We start from the raw sequence: 18,775 nt of genomic DNA, 5'->3' as shown, positions 1-18,775 counted from the left end.
GGTTCTGCCCAGAAAATTTTGGAAAATTGTAATCCGGACAGTTATGGTGTTTAGACCATAACTTGAGCTACAAAACTCCAAATGGAATGATTCAAAAAAAGAAATGTAACTAGACACAATAAGGAACAACTTTCATGAAGACAATTTTACCAAATTCCTACTGTACAAATAACCAATGGAACAGTAAACTTAATGCTTGAAATCTAAAAATTGTGAATAACTAACACTAAGCTTTGAAATGGTATTGGCAACCAATGCCAACGACTTTGGAATGCAAAATGTGGTATGTTGGTGATATTTGAACCAATATACCTATTATCTATGAAAAAGTGAACATTTTAGTTGACTAATGAAATGAATAGTAACCTTACATGTAAAGTACAAATATTCAATAAATGACTTTGTAATATGCCATAGTAGGCCTAATGTGATTGGTTTGAATAGGTTGGCATGCCAATAGGGTTCTGATAGCAGTATTGCGTATGATGTATGGCTCCATGCCATTCTGTGATGATAGCCTATGGCTATACTGATTATGATGTTATATTTGGCTTTATGCCTAATTGCTTTTATGGCTTATTAGCCATTCTGTTTGCACACCGTGAGACACATTGTGACCGATGGTGTGACTGCCCGAGGTACCTGGTACCCAATGCTAGTTTACCCATTTATCCAGTCCGTGAATTTGTATAGGTTACTTGGGCATGGAAATGCATAACTGTAATTGAACTGATTATTAAAGAAAATAAGGAAATGAAATATCAAGATAAAGATCAAGAGTGATTACAATAAAATATAAAGAAGCTCAAAGTCATCAAGAAAACAATTAACAAAATGCATGAAGAAGTTAATATAATTTTGTATTAATGTAAGTATTTGTAACTTGTGATTATAAATAACATATGAGAATTTATTTATGATTTGAGCATGATGATGATGTGGAATGAATGAATGACAAATGGAGGAATTGTTAAGAAATTGTTGTAAATTGATGTGATACAAATGGAGTTTGAGAATGATTGGAAATTATTGGAAGTGTTTTTCACAAGTTCTGAAGAGCTGTTTTCTCCATTTTTAGCCGGCACTCTACCGGATTTTCTAAAAAATTTTTGGAACCTTAAATTAATTCATAATTTCCATAAATAAATTAAATAGCATAAATTTCACTTTGTGACTAATAAATGAATAAATAAATAAATTAAGAAAGAGTAAATTGTAATGAAATAAGATATGGTGCTCCGACACACTGTGTGACATATCTTGCTTAGCTACACTGTAAATGGGTAAGGTGTGTCACAAGAAATGTCATGAAAATTTAAAATGAGGTATATTATATGAATGGTGAAAGAAATGGGGCTTAAAATCCAAATTATGAAACTTTGAATAAATAAACAATAAAACTAACCTAAGTGCTCCACTAACTCCTAATTTGGGATACCTATATAGGACTTTGGGACAGCAGAACCCACTAACTTGGTCTTCTTCTTCTTCATTCTTCTTCTTGCCGAAATGGAGCTCCCAAACCAAAACCTCCATGGATGCACGCATTGAAGCTTTCTCTCTCCATCATAAAGCCATAATTTCTGCAATTGTTCTTCATTAAAGTTGATCTACACATCTTGGGAAACCTTTAGGAAGCAAAAAGTAGAGTAAATTCCAAGGTTTTGTCAAGGTCAAGTTGAGGTAAGTGTCCAAATCCCCTCCCTTACTTTAGTAAACTTCATGTTTAGGTTGAGGTGAGTTGAATGGTAAAGAGAATGGAAGAATTTATTGAGTTATGGTGTTGTTCAATTTTGGCAGCCATGAGAACCTATGTTGCTTGAGTTCTTCTTACCTCTAATGGAAGGAAAATAATGTTGATTTAGTCATTTTAATGTTGTAGCAATTTAATTTTCATGTATATGTACATTGAGCACTTGAATTTGAGGGTTTAGAAAGCAATTTGTATATCATAGCAAACTGCCACTTTTGGCAGCCTTTAAATTCATGAATTAGTGTTTGGTTTCATGAATTTTCTTGATGAATTATGGTGAAGAAAAATTGAGGGCAGTGTATGTGAAGTAATGGTTGAGAGGTATATGTTATAATCAAGTGTTTTCATGTATATATTATATTGAATTTAACTTTGCAAATTAGGGTTATATAATGTACATGGAACACTTGTATATTCTGCCCAAATGAACGTGATTGAAATATGATGAATGGTATAGAAGTGTTATGAATGTATATTTATAGTTTTAGGAGGAGGAGAAGTGTCATTTGGAAGTGTTCTTTGTGTGCATATTTTGTGTTGTGAAGGCAGTAGGTAAATTGAACCATAAGTGACAATTGGTGACCCCAATTGGTATGAGGCCAATGGGAGGTGAAACTAGACACAAAATAGGCCAACTTTCATGTGGAAATATTGCTAAAATTTTGCATAGAAACTGACCTTAAAAATGATCTAATTAGGAATTAGTAAGTGCAGGCCCAGATTTTTGACCATATGAGCAGTAGTCACTAAGATGATCATAACTCACTCAAAATAGGTCGAACTGAAATGAACTTTTTACCATGAAGATACTAAAGCCCAGAAATGGCCAGAACCAAGTCAAATTGCTTGCACAAATTCAAGTACCAAAACTGCTAGAACTGAATGTGACCTAAAATTGACCAAATTTTGCACTAAAGATGCAATCTGTCTAGCTTTAGTAAATTGACCATATCTTGGTCTATACAACTCAGAATGACCTGAAATTTGTGCCAAAAGTTCAATAATACATAGAGCTACAATTTTTCTTCTTTGACCAGAAGCTAAAAACCAAGATAAATAGGACATTAAGCTAGACCAATCTAGCACACTAAAAATGAAAATTTAACATTTACATACAATGATACTTGAAGTAATTTGGCAATGAATGCCAACTTGTAAAAAGGGTAAATTGCACTATATTGGCAGCATATTGAATTACAAATTGTGACATGTTGATGCTAGAACCAACTTATCCATATTACCTAAAAAGGTCAACATTTACATTGACTTGTGAATTACATTATAACTAGTAAACTCAAAAAAATGAAGAATTAAACAATTAATTTATAATGTGCCCTAGTTTGCCTAGTTGACTAGTTTGGATAGGTTGGCATGCCAATCGGATTCTGACAGCTGTTTTGTAAATGGCTTTATTCCATACTGTGTTTTTACAGTATATTATGCCGCACTGTGACTTGAATAGCCTACGGCTATACATATTGTGTGATTATACTTAGCTTATCTCCAGATTGACTATATGGTTTTTAGCCATACTGTTTGCATACCGGGAGACACTTTGTGGCCGATGGTGTGACAGTCCGAGGTACTAGGTACCCAGTGCCAGTATATTCGTTTATCCAGTCTGGTTAGTGTATAGGCTACACGGGCAGTTAATTTAAGCATTATTAAATAGTTAAATTCAGTTTATTCACATACAACACCACCAAAATTAGCAAAAGAAATGAAAGGTTAGCAAATAAAAGCAGAATCAGCAACTGCAAAGAATATCAATGTTATAAATTCATAAACAATTCATTTATTTTATTTTAGTATATATTTCTTTATATTTGGCACCACTAAGCAGAATTGCTTAGCTCGTTGCTTTTGCTACGCGTAGGTATTGAAGACACAGCTGGGGAGCCCAGCAGACCTACGACTAGGTGAGACATCAAATCTGCATAGGAGTCCAGAGTCATCTGCACTACAATGCGTACATGGAAGGACTTAGGATCTTGTGTAATGACTATCAGTTGTATTTTGACATTTTGTTATGTAATTTTGTGTATTCTAAAACTTTAAGGTTTGTAATAATTTGTACATATTAAACTCCTATGGAGAGAATTTTAATGAATGTAAATTATGGTGGATTGTATTTTGAAACTATGAAATAGTAGAGATTTTGAGAATATTATCATATTGAACTATTTTTAACAGGTTTAGAAGGACAGTTTGTCCGAAATACAAACGGCACCTTCCCAGATTTTTATAACCACTTTTGAAACACTGATTTTATTAAAGTATAAAAATAGAATCAACATGATATGAATTTTACATAAAAGACTTCTTAAAAATCAAATTGAGTTCAGGAAATGAGATGATCATAGACTAGCTGCTCCGGCACGCCGTGTAGCACGCCGTGTAGCACGGCTATATTGTAGACGGGTGAGGAGTGTCACATTAAATATAAATTTAACTTATACTATACATCCAATGACCTAGATTTGGTTTCAAGTCATGCTAGGGACTTTGCAATCTAATTGCAAACCTTACCTATTTAATTAATCAATTAAACTCTTTAATTAGTTAATTAAATCATATTTAATTTAGTGATTACTTGTGTATGTGTGTGACTTACTAGGCTCATCACTAATTGGCAATGAGACATGATATCAACTCTTAATATCATCAAAACTCTTTCTTTCCATAAATGATTTCTTTAAATCATTTTATGCACCTCATAGACCATGGTTAACACCTAGCATAGCATGCCATGGCCACCCAATTAGTAATAAGGTTTACCTTAAATGAACCTATAATCATATGTTACTATGCACTAGAATCTCTCTGTTATAAAATCCTAATTTGAGCTGGATTCATGGTTTATGTCAAAACCTATTTGCTATGAATATTATGTTCTCTTTTAATTCCAGTTCTTGATTAAAATATTTTTCTCATAAAAAACTCTTTTCTGATTAAATTTATCTGTCCTGACCAGCAATTTGAAATATCAAGAACAATTAAATGAACATAAGATTTTTTCCCTATTTACTTAGAGCTACAGATTCCATCTTGATCAACACCTACCTCCATATATAACTGGCAGGAGCCAACGCATGCCCATATACCCATGCACAATACAAGTATGAAAGCAGTATCAAACTCAAACCACCTATATACAAGATAACTGTGCTATCTCAGGTCTAAAGATTATATGCACTGATATGATTTATGACAATGCATTGACAAGAGTAAACTCCATGTACTTGTCACAAGTGTCACTGGTTCGACCTACTTATCATGTATAAGTGCCTATCATATTTGTTATATGGCATGAGACTCACCATTCCATCTTATTTACATCTCATATAAATAACTTGGGAACAAAAATGATTACAATCTTTCTGGATAAGTCATGTGCTTATTGTGAAGTATCCTCGATTGTGAACCTATTTATGATACTTTGTGCTAGAGATACTGTTACTCATATTCTTAACAACTTAAGAATAGAATTTTTAACAAAATATCAATGGACCTTTTCTATTATACATAAATATATTATGTAAATGGAAAAGTGAAAATGGCTGTAACACCCTCCCTGTAGCAACTCCGTACATTCTACTGTTTCGGTGATCAGTATCGATCCGGACAGCTAGAATGTTCGGAAAAATATTTAAACTAAAGTGAGGAACCATAATTAACTCAAATATTAATAAGAAAAAATTAGGAAAAATTTTAGAAATAAAATACAACCAAGTTAAATGAGCCGGTGCCCTAGTGATGGGTAACCAGTGGGAAGTTGCGGTCCTCGCAACTAGAAGCCCTAAACCTAGGTGAAAATTCATAAAATAATTTTTGAAACTCCAGAGAAGAGTCATTGAGGTTCCTATAGCATTAGAATGCTAAGAAAATGCTTAGAAAAATTTTTCAATCGGTACAGACAATTTTGGTCTGTTAAGCCAAACGGAGGGCATTTTGGTCATTTCACCTTTAGAGGTGATTTTTGGCCGAATTTTCTAGTTAAGTAAATAATTATTATGACATAAAATGTGAATAAATATTGCTAAAAGTTAAATTGAAGTTAAGTAGACAAGAAAAGGAAAGAAAATGAAAGAAATTGGAATTATGACATCATTATGATGTCATTAAACATCCTCCCACCCAATCAAACTTTGACACATGGCACTAACTTATTTAAAATGTCTTAATGGGCAGAAAAAAAGAAAGAAATCAGTATTTCTTCTTCTTTCCCTAACTTGGCATTTCCCTCCTCCCACCAACAACCACCATTAAAGCTTATTCAAGCTTTATAACTCACCTAAAATTCACTTGAAACACTAACCTAGCTTCACAAAAAATTAACCTAGCAACTTGAATATCCTCTAGGCAGCCAAAAGAGGAAGAAAAAAAGAAGTTTGTGAAGGGAGAAATTTTGCCCCAACAAAGTAAGTGACCAAACTCTTACTCCTTTTGCTTTAATTCATGTTCAATGGCATGAATTGTGTAGTAAATATAAGGAAATAAAGAAAATAAGTGTGTGTGTGCAACTAAAAATTTTTGGTAGCTAAGGTTTGATGATTTTTCTTGGTAGAAAAATGGTTATGGGCATCCTTTGGTAGTGGATGGGGTATTGAACATAATTAAGTAAGTGAAATGTAAGAATTGTGCATGTATGAAATGAAAAAAATTAGACACTTGAACAATTCTAGGGTTTGCTCTGTTAGTAGTATGCCCTAGAGCATATCATTTAGTATGTATCTTGTACACATTTTTATTAATAAAAGGCATTTCCACTTTTCTATTTATATAATATATTTATGTGTAATAGAAAAGGTCCATTGATATTTTGTTAGAAATATTATTCTTAAGTTGTTAAGAATATGAGTGACAATATTTCTAGCACAAAGTATCATAAATAGGTTCACAATCAAGGATACTTCATAATAAGGACATGACTTATCCAGAAAGATTGTATTCATGTTTGTTCCCAAGTTATTTATATGAGATATAAATAAGATGGAATAGCGAGTCTCATGCCATATAACAAACATGATAGGCACTTATAAATGATAAGTAGGCCGAACCAGTGACACTTATGACAAGCACATGGAGTTTACTCTTGTCAATGTTTTGTCATAAATCATATCAGTGCATATAATCTTTAGACCTGAGATAGCACAGTTATCTTGTATATAAGTAGTTTGAGTTTGATACTGCTTTCATACTTGTACTGTGTATGGGTATATGGGCATCTGTTGGCTCCTACTAGTTATATATAGAGGTAGGTGTTGATCAAGATGGAATATGTTCCTCTAAGTAAATAGAGATAAAATCCTATGTTCATTTAATTGTTCTTGATGTTTCAAGTTCCTGGCCAGGACAGATAGATTTATTCAGAAAAGAGTTTCTGATGAGAAAATCTTTTTAATCAAGAACTGGAATTAAAAGAGAACATAATATTCATAGCAAATGGAGTTTGATATAAACTATGACTCCAGCTTGAGTTGGGATTTTGTAACAGAGAGATTCTAGTGCATGGTAACATATGATTATAGGTTCATTTAAGGTAAACCCATGGCATGCTATGCTAGGTGTTAACCATGGTCTATGAGGTTCATAAAATGATTTAGGGAAATCATTTATGGTAAGAAAGAGTTCTGATGATATTAAGAGTTGATATCATGTCTCATTGCCAATTAGTGATGAGCCTAGTAAGTCACACATATACACAAGTTGTCACCTAATTAAATATGATTTAATTAATTAATTAAAGAGTTTAAATTGATTAATTAAATAGGTTTGGTTTGCAATAAGATTGCAAAGTCCCTAGCATGACTTGAAACCAAATCTAGATTATTGGATGTATAATATAAGTTAAATTTATATTTAAAGTGTTTAAATATGAATTTAATTAATGAGAAATTAATTAACAGAGATTAATTAATTAATTTATATTTGATCTAAATTAATTAGAAGAAGAAAATAATTATTTTGGGTTAAGAACTCAAAATTAAGACACAGGGGCATTTTGGTCATTTTGCAGTGTGACACGTGGCACCATGAGATGGTGACACATGGCATAACACATAAGCTTGCCAAATGTTTTTTAATCATGTAAGATTATTAAAATCAAGATTAAATATAGGTTTGACACTTGGCACAATGTGATTGGGTCACTTAAACCTAGAGCTAATCAAAGGGTGACATGTGGCAAGGGTTTAATGTGTTAATCTAGCTATATAAGTGTTGTTATGAGAAAAATAAAACACAACCAGCAGCCACACTCCTTTGTCATGCCACTTTGAGGGTTTTCTTCTCTTCTTCTTCATCTCTCATCAATTCAAAGAGATTAGCCATCAATCTCTTGAATTAAGAACACTATAAATTGTTTCTAGTGTCCTGTTTACATATTTAATCTCTTAAAAGGCAGAACTTGATTTTCTAATTAATAGAAAAGGCTTTAGAAGCTATTCAAGGGCTTCCATAGGTGTTCTTGGTGTGGACAAGCTAGAGGGACAACATCTTGTGTCCTGAAGACGAATTTCAAAGGCGCAGACACGCTGCAGTTCAGCAAGAGGTTAGTGTAATCGTTTTTGATTTAATCTAGGGTTATAAAATTAATCTGATTAATTTTAAAATCTTAAATGGCAAATACAGATCCAAAAACATATTAAAAGAGTTTTAATATGTTCTTTATCATTGAAATCAAATAGATAAAAATAAATCTTGCATGATGGATGTGACCCTAGGTGAAAATTTTTGAATTCAATGGTATAAACTTGTGTTTTTCACGCTTCTGTTCCTTCATGCTCATGTAATGGTTCATTAACCATGTAAAGGTCAATTAGTGACCATTTGAATGTGTATAACGAGGAAATGAAGTGAGTTGAGGCTTGGCATTTGTGTATGGGTGAGCTACCTTGGCTGACTTGCAGGACTGAGCATGAGTCCAGCAGGTTTTAGCAGTTATAAATGGAGTTGTAGAGGTTCAATTGGTGCAAGGCCAATTAGACATGAAACTAGACACATAATGGCACAACTTTGGTGGAGAAACCTTGCCCAGAGAACCAAACCAAGTTGACCAAAAAATTGCCCTAATCCGAGTGACTTGCATTGTGCCTGGGCAAAATGACCAAATGAACAATATTTATTCATTTAGTCATAACTAAGTGTACAAAGATCTAATTGACCTGAAATTTTACCAGAAAAATGCTGGGACATAGACCTACAACTTTCATGAAGAACACAAATCTAAATTCTGATCGTAATCTAGTCAAATTGCCAACCAAACTTAGGTTACCAAATTTGGCAGAACCAACTTTGCCCAGAGTTTTGGGTTCTATCCAATCCGGCCAGTTATGGTGTTTAGGCCATAAATTGAGCTACAAAACTCCAAATGGAGTGACTCAAAAAAGGAAATGTAATTAGACAAAATAAGGAACAACTTTCATGAAGACAATTTTGCCATATTCCTACTGTAAAAATGACCAATGGAACAGTAAACACAAGACTTGAAATCTGAAAATTTTAAACAACTAACACTAAGCTTAGAAATGGTATTGGCAACTAATACCAACAACTTTAGAATGCAAAATGTGGTATGTTGGGAGTATTAGAACCAATGTACCTATTGTCTATGCAAATATCAATATTTTAGTTGACTAATGAAATGAATAGTAACACCTAAACTTAAATTTCAAGAATTGTAAAGTTTAAAAGTGTAACATGACCTAGTACACCTAACAAGATTGGTTTGGATAGGTTGGCATGCCAATAGGATTCAGTTAGCAGTACTGCATATGGTATTATGCCAATCTATAATTTTATGGCTTTCAGCCATTTTTGACATTGTGATGATACTTGGCCTTGTGCCTAATGTTTTTACAGCTTATTAGCTATTCTATTGCACATTGGGAGATACATATGTAACCGATGGTGTGACGGCTCGAGGTACTTGATACCCAATGCCAGTTTACCTATTTATCTAGTCCAGTCATTCAGTATATGTTACTTGGGCAACCAAAAATGAAAGTGGATAAATTTAATGAAATTATGAATATAACTAGTACATAATAAATAAGACTACAAATAATTATCAAAAAATTATCTGCATAAGATATCAGAACATGCACTGCATATTTATTTTTCTATTATTTCTTTTTATTTTATTATTGGCACCACTAAGAATTATTGCTTAGTGCGTTGCTTTTGCCACGCGTAGGTTATAGAGAGATCGACCGAGAGCCCAGTATACCACAGACTGGGTGAGACTTTCTGCAGCTCTGTATAGTGTCCATGTCACCTCACCAATGTCAGTGCATTGGTAGGACACTAGGTTTCATTTTGGGCATTTTTGTAATTAACTTTTATTTTCTCATATGTAATTGAAACTTATGTAATGTATTTTGGTATTAATGTAAATAGTGAAAATTGTGTTTATGAATGACAAAGTGAATATTTATTTATGACTTTTACATGAATATCATATGAAATGAATGAATGAGAAATGAAAGTATATTTGAGAAATATTGAGATTTTATTGATGAAATGGAGTTTGGGATTGATTGAAAATATTGGAAGTGTTTTTCACAGGTTCCGAAGAACTGTTTTATCCATTTTTAGCCGACACTCTGCTGGATTTCTATAAAATTTGCTGAACCTCAAATAAATTATAATTTCAATAAATGACTTAAATGAAATATATTGTACTTCATAACTATGATAAAAATAAATTAAGGAAAAATAAAAATGATTGAGATAAAATAGGGTGTTCCGGTACACTGTGTGGCATATCTTACTTGGCTATACTGTAGACGGGTAAGGGGTGTCACAATGGCTTTTATTAATAAAAACATGTACAAGATACGTACTAAATGATATGCTTTAGGGCATACTACTAACATGAAGATGAGTATTCTGTTGTCCCAAGGCTAATATAGGTGTCCATGTTTCTGAATTAGTGGAGCACTTAAGTGAATTTTAATGTTTAATTATTCAAAGTTTCATAAATTGTACATTTACCTTCATTCTTCTACTATTAATATAATGTACCACATTTTTACTTTTCATGACATTTTCAAACTGTAATACCACTTATTTTTAATGGACATTGAGGTCAAAAGGCAACTCTAAGTGTCAAATGATCAAAATGCCCCTCTTCAGGTTGTATTTCTGATTTTTCGGTAACACCAATTTTTGTCGTTTTCTTGATTTTTTATTTTTCTTTGTACTAATTCATTAATTTTTCTTTGGCATTTCTAATGTTAATTATACCTCAATAAGCCTTTATTTATCTCTCAAAATTTAATTTCGAGGGTTTCTCGTGGTCTTGGGGTCGGCAATTGCCTTCGCCGTAACTTTCCAGTGCGGTCACCCATCGCTACAGTTTCTGGCTCGTTTAACCTAATTGCATTTCCTTTCTTTTATTTTCTCTTAATTTTTCTTGTATTTTCTTATCATGTATTCTATCATTTTATGTCTCCTCACTATCCATTAAGTGTAGTTCCAGACATCCTAGCTGTCCGAACAAACATTAGTCATCGGAACAGTAGAACGTACGGACTATCGACGGTGAGGGTGTTACAAGATAAGTGTTAGTCAAGATGGGATCCGTTACCTTAAATAAATAGGGATAAAATCATATGTTCATTTAATTATTCTTGAGGATACAAGTTCCTAGCCAGGATAGATAGACTTAGTCAGAAAAGAGTTTCTGACTAGGAAGTCTTATTTATCAAGAATTGAAATTAAAAGAGAGCATAATATTCCATGCAGTTGGAGTTTGACATAAACTATGACTCCAACTAGAATTGGGATTTTTGTAACAGAGAGATTCCAATGCATGGCACATGTGATTAAGGGTTCATAAAATGGAGATATAATTCATAACTAATTGGATAGTCATTACACATAATGCTAGATGTCAATTATGACTTATGAGGACTTGAATGAATCGGTATTTCATTTTAAGTTTGGAATGGTTCCAATAATATTAAAGAGTTAATATTATCCTCATTGCTAATTAGTAATGAAGATAGTAAGTCACACATATAATAGCATATGATCAAAGCAAAATTGGTTCCGTTAATTGATTAAAGTGTTTAATTGATTAATGGAATTGACAAATTTAATTTGCAATAAAATTGAAAAGTCCCTAGCATGACTTGAAACTAAATTTATCTAAGAAAGTGAGCAAGTTAATATTTAAATAGTTTAAACATAAACTTGAAAATTAACTAAAGGAAGAAGATAAAAAATGGAGACACTTGACTTGGTCAATTGTTGACCAAGTTGACTAAGTCAAAGTTTTACACTTTGACTTGGTCAATGGAAGACTTGATTTAATTAATTAATCTTGGCTTAATTAATAATGATTAATGAAGGATTAATTTTTTGATTAATGCTTAATGACAACACATAGACCAATAGGATTGGGACAAGAGTTTGGTTTAGCCAATCATAACTCAACCTTTGTTAAAAGGCATTAATGAGAAATTTAGATATTTAAAGGAATGAAGGAGCGGAAGCATGAAAATTATTAGATTAGAATATTGAATTCAAAAATTTTCTTCTAGGGTTTCATGCATCATGCCACATCCATTATGTGCCTAATTGATTTCAATGTTTAATTGCATATTAAAACACTTTTAATATGTATTAGGATCTATATTTGCCATTTAAGATTTTTGAATTAACAAATTAATTCATTTGAACCCTAGATTGATACAAAAATATGTGCACTAACTTTTTGATGCACTGTAGATGTAATTGGTACCTTTGTGAAGCACCTAGGACCCAAAGAGTTGTCCCTCTAGCTTGTCCACACCAAGATGACCAATGACAGCCCCTAAACCAGCTTCTCAAGCTTTGCCAACTAATTAGAAATTAGGGATTTACCTTTAGAGAGGTTGTAAATTTGTATAGAATACTAGAAATAATTTCTAGCAACTTTAATTCAAAAGAATTTGGGCAATTCTCTTTGAATTGATGACAGAAGATGAAGAGAGGAGAGAGAGAAATAGGTGGCGACACACTTTAGGGAATAAGAAGAGTGGCTGAATTTTTCTTTCTTTTTCCCTTTTATAATTAGGTCATTACTTAAAACTCTTGCCACATGTCATTACCTGATTGCATCTTAATTTTAATTGACCTAATCACATTAAGGCAAGTCTCAAAGTTAGATTTAATCTTGACTTTGATCACCTTGCATGATAGGAAGACAAATGGCAAATTTATATGGTGCCATGTGTCACCATGTGAAATGACCAAATTACCCTTGTGTTTTAATTTTGAGTTCTCAAACCAAAATAATTACTTCTCCCCTTCTAATCAATTTATATGAAATATAAATTAATTAATTAATCTCTATTAATTAATTTTTCATAATTAAATTTATATTTAAACACTTTAAATATAAATTTAACTTATACTATACATCCAATAATCTAGATTTGGTTTCAAGCCATGCTAGGGACTTTGCAATTTTATTGCAAACAAAACCTATTTAATTAATCAATTAAACTCTTTAATTAATCAATTAAATCACATTTAACATGGTGGTTATCTTGTGTATGTGTGTGACTTACTAGGCTCATAACTAATTGGCAATGAGATATGATATTAACTCTTAATATCAACAGAACTCTTTCTTACCATAAATGATTTCTCTAAATCATTTTAGGCATCTCATAAAGCATGGTTGACACCTAGCATAGCATGTCATGGCCACCCAATCAGTAACAAGGAATACCTTTAAATGAACCTATAATCATATGTTACTATGTACTAGAATCTCTCTGTTACAAAATCCCAATTCGAGCTAGAGTCATGGTTTATGTCAAACCCCATTTGCTATGAATATTATGTTCTCTTTTAATTCCAGTTCTTGATTAATTTTCTTTTAAGAAACTCTTTTCTGACTAAATCTGTCTGTCTAGGCCAGGAACTTGAAACTCAACTCAACTCAACTTAGCCTTTATCCCAAAAATTTGGGGTCGGCTATATGGATTCACTTTCTCCACTCTGAACGATTTTGGGTTAAATCCTCGGAAATGTCTAATGCTTCTAGGTCATGTTGTACTACTCTCCTCCAAGTCAATTTAGGTCTACCCCTTTTTTTCTTTCTATCCTCTAACCTAATGTGCTCTACTTGTCTAACTGGAGCCTCCGTATGTCTATGCTTCACATGACCAAACCACCTCAATCTCCCTTCTCTCAACTTATCTTCAATTGGCACCACTCCTACCTTTTCTCTAATACTCTCATTATGGACTTTATCTAGTCTAGTATGGCCACTCATCCACCTTAACATTCTCATCTCTGCAACTCTTATCTTAGATGCATACGACTCTTTCAGTGCCCAACACTCACTACCATATAACATAGCCGGTTGTATGGCTGTACGGTAAAATTTTCCTTTCAATTTATTGGGAATCTTACGATCACATAAAACTCCCGTGGCACGTCTCCACTTCAACCATCCAGCTTTAATCCTATGACTAACATCCTCCTCACACCCCCCCATCTACTTGAAGGACTGAGCTTAAATATTTAAAGTGATTACTTTGGGGCAGTATCACTCCATTCAAACTAACTCCTTCTCTATCACCAGTTTGGCCTTCACTGAACTTGCAATGCATGTATTCTGTCTTCGTTCTACTTAACTGAAAAGCCTTTGACTCTAGAGTACTTCTCCAAAGTTCTAGCTTTCTATTAACTCCTTCTCGTGTCTCATCTATCAGAACAATATCATCCGCAAACATCATGCACCAAGGAATACTCTCTTGTATATGTTTCGTCAATTCATCTAAAACTAATGTAAAAAGGTAAGGGCTTATGGCTGATCCTTGGTGTAATCCAATTGAGATCGGAAAATCTCTTGTGTCCCCTCCCACTGTGCGCACAATAGTAGTTGCTACTTCATACATATCTTTCAATACTTGTATGTACCTAATAGATACCCTCTTTTGTTCTAACACATTCTGTAAGACCTCTCTTGGAATACTATCATAAGCCTTCTCCAAATCAATAAAAACCATGTGTAGATCTTTCTTCACATCTCTATATTTCTCCATCAAGCTTCTAATGAGAAAGATCGCTTCCATAGTTGAACGATCGGGCATGAAACTAAATTGATTGAGAGAGATAGAAGTATCATGACGTAGTCGATGCTCCACAACTCTCTCCCACAACTTCATAGTATGGCTCATGAGTTTAATTCCCCTATAGTTTGAGCAACTCTGTATGTCTCCCTTACTTTTAAAAATAGGTACTAAAATACTCTTCCTCCATTCATCATGCATTTCTTTGAGTTTAGAATCTTATTAAATAATTTAGTTAACCATGTCACTCCCATATCTCCCAAATACTTCCACACTTCAATTGGTATTTCATCGGGTCCACAGGCTTTACCCACTTTCATTCTCTTAAGTGCTTCCTTCACTTCTAAAGATCTAATCCTTCTAGTATAATTCACATTCTTTTCTATTGTTCTATAATCTATATTCACGCTATTACCATTTTGACTATTATTAAAGAGATCATTAAAATAATTTCTCCATCTTTCTTTAATGTCCTCATCTTTCACCAACACTTTTCCTTCTTTATCCTTAATACACCTAACTTGATTGAGATCTTGACATTTCCTTTCTCTCCTCCTTGCTAATCTATAAATATCTTTCTCCCCTTCTTTAGTTCCAAGTTTCTCATATAACTTTTCAAAGGCCTGAGCTCTTGCTTGACTAACTGCCTTTTTTACCTTTTTCTTTGCTATCTTGTACTGTTCATATGCCTCATTATTATCACATTTAGGTAATTTCTTATACTATTCCCTTTTTCTCTTCACTGCATTTTGTACTTCCTCATTCCACCACCATCTCTCTTTTGAGAGTGGTCCATGTCCTTTAGACTCTCCAAGTACTTTTTTAGCTACTTCTCTAATCTTTGATGCCATCTGTATCCACATATCATTGGCCTCCATATCCAGCTTCCATACTTCGGACTCGAGAAGCTCATTTTTGAACTTCACTTACTTTACTCCTTTGAACTCCCATCACTTTGTTCGAGCTACACTATTTCTTCTGACCTTACTTGAATTATTCCTAAACTTGACATCCAAGACCACCAACCGATGTTGACTTGTTAAAGCCTCTCCTGGAATGACCTTGCAATCCTTGCATAAAGCTTTATTTGTCTTCCTAGTTAAGAGGAAGTCGATTTGGCTTTTATGTTGCCCACTTTTGAAAGTCACTAGATGTGACTCTCTTTTTATAAAGTAGGTATTTGCTAGTATTAGGTCGTATGCCATAGCAAAATCCAGGATGCTTTTTCCCTCCTCATTTTGACTGCCAAAACCAAAACCTCCATGAACATTCTCATAACCTTGTCTATCACTTCCTACATACCCATTCAAATTTCCACCAATGAAAACATTCTCTTTAGTCGGTATGCTTTGCATTACATCATCCATATCTTTCTAAAACCTTTGTTTACTTTCACTGTCTAGTCCTATTTGTGGGGCATAAGTACTAACTATATTTATTGTTTCTCCTTCTAATACTAGCTTTACCAGTATAATTCTATCTCCTACTCTTTTCACAGCTATTACTGCGTCTTTCAATGTCCTGTCGATGATTATGCCCACTCTGTTCTTGTTTCTCTCCTTTCCGGTAAACCACAGTTTGTACCCTGAATTATCCACTTCCTTACTTTTCTCTCCTACCCATTTAGTCTCTTGAATGCAAGCAATATTCACCCTTCTCCTTTCCAAGGTATCCACAAGCTCCATTAATTTTCCTGTAAGTGATCCAACATTCCAAGTACCAACCCTGATCCTCCTCCTATCTTGCTCCTTCCTAATTGGTCTCCTTCTACGATATCTTCTATTATTTTCTATGTCTATCTTGTGTTCTATTCCACTATTTATTTTACTATCTGTCCTATGGACTAACTTCTTTACGCACACTCGTCCATGATGTGGGAACCTTTGCTCACTTAACACCACACCCGGGCGCCGGTATGGCGCGTCGCTTTCAGTGAACGCCCTACACCCTTGTATATTTCTCACTACACCCGGGCTCCAATGTAGTGCGTCGTTAGTAGAGGACACCCCAACGTTTATATCATTTGAATCCCTATCATAGGGTGTGAAGAAATTTTTACGCTAGTTGTCACCTACAGCAACCCTCCTCCTTTATCTGGGCTTGGGACTGGCTAAGCGCAAACTACTTAGGCGGAGTTAGGCCAGAAACTTGAAACATCAAGAATAATTAAATGAACATAGGATTTTATCCCTATTTACTTGGGCATGTGTTGGCTCCTACTAGTTATATATAGAGGTAGGTGTTGATCAAGATGGAGAGTAAATAGGGATAAAATCCCATGTTCATTTAATTGTTCTTGATGTTTCAAGTTCCTGGCCTGGACAGACAGATTTAGTCAGAAAAGAGTTTCTGAAAAGAAAATCTAATTAATCAAGAACTAGAATTAAAAGAAAACATAATGTTCATAGCAAATGGGGTTTGACATAACCATGACTCCAGCTCGAGTTGGGATTTTGTAACAGAGAGGTTCTAGTGCATAGTAACATATGATTATAGGTTCATTTAAAGGTATTCCTTGTTACTGATTGGGTAGCTATGACATGCTATGCTAGGTGTCAACCATGGTTTATGAGATGCCTAAAATGATTTAGAGAAATCATTTATGGTAAGAAAGAGTTCTGTTGATATTAAGAGTTAATATCATATCTTATTGCTAATTAGTGATGAGCCTAGTAAGTCACACACATACACAAGATAATCACCAAGTTAAATGAGATTTAATTGATTAATTAAAGAGTTTAATTGGTTAATTAAATAGGTTTAGTTTGCAATAAAATTGCAAAGTCCCTAGCATGGCTTGAAACCAAATCTAGGTTATTGGATGTATAATATAAGTTAAATTCATATTTAAAGTGTTTAAATATGAATTTAATTATGAGAAATTAATTAATAGAGATTAATTAATTAATTTATATTTGATATAAATTGATTAGAAGGGGAGAAGTAATTATTTTGGTTTGAGAACTCAAAATTAAAACACAAGGGTAATTTGGTCATTTCAATGGGTGACATGTGCCAAAATGAGATGGTGACACATGGCATTACACATAAGCTTGCCATATGTCTTTTAATCATGTAAGATGATCAAAGTCAAGACTAAATATAGGTTTGGCACTTGGCACAATGTGATTGGGTCAATTAAACCTAGAACCAATCAGAAGGTGACATGTGGTAAGGGTTTTAAGTGGTGACCTCGCTATATAAGGGAAAGGATGAAAAGAGAAATACCTAGCTGCTATTTGTTTCATTGGTGCCACCCCAAAGCACCTCTCCCTTTCATCTTCTTCATCTCTCATCAATTCAAAGATATTTCCCAACAATCTGTTGAATTAAAAATACTAGAAATCGTTTCTAGTGTCCTGTTTACATCTGTAATCTCTCAAAAGGCAAAACTTGATTTTCTAATTCATAGAAAAAGCTTTAGAAGTTGTTCAAGGGCTGCCATAGGTGATCTTGGTATGGACAAGCTAGAGGGAGAATATCTGGTGTTCCAAAGACGCATCCCAAAGGTGCCAAACACACTGTAGTGCATCAAAAGGTTAGTGCACTTGTTCTTGATCTAATTTAGGGTTCTAATAATTAATCTGATTAATTCTAAAATCTTAAATGGAAAATATAGATCTAAAAATATATTAAAAGAGTTTTAATATATTGTTTATCATTGAAATTAAATAGATAAAAATAAATCTTGCATGATGCATGTGACCTTAGATGAAAAATTTTGAATTTCAATGATCTAAACTTGTGTTTTTCATGCTTCCGCTCTTACAATTGGTATCAGAGCTACTATATTTGCCATTTAGATTCTTGATTATGTGATTTAATTGTGTGGTTTGATCATGAGATGATAGATCCATTGCTACTTACAATGATATAGGTGGCGGCTTGATGAAGACTCCATATGTGCGCATGGTTTGAGCACTTCTTATGGTGTGCATGGTTTTGG

Source organism: Hevea brasiliensis, chromosome 5, assembly GCF_030052815.1.
Source record: "Hevea brasiliensis isolate MT/VB/25A 57/8 chromosome 5, ASM3005281v1, whole genome shotgun sequence".
Classification (NCBI taxonomy): domain Eukaryota; kingdom Viridiplantae; phylum Streptophyta; class Magnoliopsida; order Malpighiales; family Euphorbiaceae; genus Hevea; species Hevea brasiliensis.
The sequence above is the reverse complement of the archived record's forward strand: the minus strand, read 5'-3'. Positions refer to the sequence as shown.